The following is a 2,946-nucleotide window of genomic DNA, read 5'->3' on the forward strand; positions in this document are numbered from 1 at the left end:
GTGACATTACCAACACAATTAACTATTGAAATCTTAAGTGGCTATTTGTAATATTGAAGATACTGAACATAAGAAGGAGAGGAAAGACACTCCATATGCATTTATAAATGCACGTTTCTAAAGTAACTCAAGTCGAAGAGAAGAAAAAGTTATTGCTATAAATTTGAGAATACATATTTGCAAACCCACAACATAAATTTAATTTTACTTTATTGTTCGATTTAGTTGAAACATGTTTTCAATCATATTAATAGAAGAAATTCTTCAACTATATTAAATAAGTTATTGTACACGAAAATAAGAGAAAAACTTAGCAAATCGTGTTGTGGTAATAATAAGAATCGTGAAAAGATTGAAAATATTTCTTAACTTGAATAGCTCACAGAGAAACTTTATCTTGAAATAAGCACTCATAATTTTCAAGGTCATTGACGAAGAAGTAAAAACACACCCTAATCCACATTGTTAACGTGTAGAGGTTAAATATTAGGAACATATCAACTTTGGTTGTTCTATAAACATGAGGAGTACTCGACCAACAAATTACTTCTTTGGTGAAGAGATTTTCATTAAGTTATTGAGCAGAAAAATTATTCTTGTTGTACAACATTTTTAAGTATCACTCGAAGCCTTACTCATCTCTTTCATACAAGGATCAACCATCACTTTAGACATTAAAATACTTTCAACTTGTTAACCAACCTTTTTATTCCTTCATTCAAGTGAAAAACTATAAATAAATTTCAACTTTAATTATCTTTATTCTATGTAAGCTCAAAGTGATTGCAAAAAGAGTTGGGTTAACCTGAAAACGATGAAAAGAAAATGTTGATTATTAGAGGGAAGTTGTAATATATGTTTACAGAAAGAATAAAAAGAGAAATTTTCTAGTAACATTCATTAGCGACTCCAGTTTAACTTAAGTTGTAAAGTGTCTATAAAGTTGAGTTGTCATTCAACTCTAATAAGTGGATCAATAATTAAGATTATGAGTTTGTAGCAATTCGATTAATTATAGAGATAAAGTGTGACCATAAATCAAATAATCATCACTACTTAATTAAGTTGTGATTGGTAGAAGAGTTCATAAACTTCAATTCTTGAATCTTCTTTTCACATACCCACATTTGACAAAGAAATCAAGTAGATGCAAGAATTAAATACAATCAAAAGTACTAAGGAAAGTTTTTTTAAGAACCTTCAGTCTTGTTGGTACATATTTACTTCCTTCAACTTGTTCTCTGTTGCTGAAGCTATCTTTTAAGAGAATAATTTTTGACATAATATTAAGCAACAATAAAGACACACAAGGTATGAAGTAAGGTACGAAAATTAGTGAAAGTTATGAAAGCTAAACCAATTTATTTACATCTGAAGTAGGTCAAATTTTCGGAATCAATGAACTACTACATTCAATTCAAAACATTTAGTTCAACTTTACTCTCAGCTGTAGTATTTAATTGGGTTAAATTTTTTGAGTAAATAGGAAACTTCCGTACAAATGTAACAACTTCAAAGGGTGAAATTATATATAGTAAAAAATTAGGAGTCAATGTTGAATTTGCTTAACTACACTTTTTTTATAACCCGTTGAGAACAATATTCTGCAATTTTGCCTCCATATTATTATATCCTTTCTATATTAGATTGCTACTATATGTCCCATATTAGATGAACTTTTCCAATTTGCTTGAAACACTTGTTTTCGTTATCGATACACTAAGAGGAATGAACAACAACCTGCAAGACCTGTTGCTTTTTACTATATAGTTATAGTAAATCAACACATAAAAAGTTTCTTAAGCTCTGCAAAAATTCCATTTAAGATTCAAAGAGGAATTTTCGCAAACACCTGGGGAGCTATACATACATACAGGGTAACAACAAAATAAAGAAATTCAATGAACGGCAGACCACAAAGAGAAAAACAGAGTATCCATAATTATACAGAAGCAAGGCATTCACTGATAAAATTAGATGAACTATGGTAGTAGCACAAAGAATAAGCGAGAAGACAAACAATTCCAAGAGAAATGGACACTGAAGTTGAGAAGATGAAAACGAAACGACAGAACGATAGTTGTAAAAATTTGGACTACACGTGGTGATCTCAAAATGTTCTTGTTGATATGTCGATTATTGCCTTTTATCATATAGTATCAACCTCTAAGGCTTAAATCACCGGAGAAATGAATTATGTATAAAAATCGTGACAGAGCCTTTCATAATTCTTATCTACATGATAGCTCTTATAAAACACTGTATTTTAATTTTTTTACTTCTTAGTTTCACTCAATTTCTCTTAATGACAACAAAAATCGTTGATTCAAATTTCCACGTTGAATTAGAGCTGAATTTTTATTTTTGAAAAGAATGACTAAATTTAAGAAGAAAAGACTAAAAGTTTTGAACATACTTCACTTGATTTTCTTAAACTCAAATATACATTTTTGCAGTTGAATTTTGCATCATGACTTCTCAGAAGCTGTCTCTAACTTCGACGATAAATTAAATTAGTTGTGCCGCTTATATAAACTTCATATCTCATTTTTTCATGTTCAAAGATTTGGAGAATTCGATGGAAACAGAAAGGATAAATCTTGTTCTTGCAAAGTCTATCTGACTTTTGATGGTAGAAGTGGTTCGACTTCAGTTTGTATTGGGCTCATTTAGGTATTTTATGAAAAATTACAGAAATCCCACATTTTAGTTTACTTATTACCATTATCCCCTATAAGTTTTACAAATTTCCAAAATCCCTCATTTTTGCGCATTAGATTAGTGTATCTCGCACATTAGATTAATGTATCAGCGCTTATATTATTGTATCTCGTACATCAGATTAGTGTATCATGTATAAAATGTAATATATCTTACTTAACGATAAATGTATCTCGCGCATCAGATTAATGTATCAGTGCTTATATTATTGTATCCGTTTGAGGG

The sequence above is a fragment of the Solanum tuberosum genome, unplaced genomic scaffold, assembly GCF_000226075.1.
Source record: "Solanum tuberosum cultivar DM 1-3 516 R44 unplaced genomic scaffold, SolTub_3.0 scf00135, whole genome shotgun sequence".
Taxonomy (NCBI): domain Eukaryota; kingdom Viridiplantae; phylum Streptophyta; class Magnoliopsida; order Solanales; family Solanaceae; genus Solanum; species Solanum tuberosum.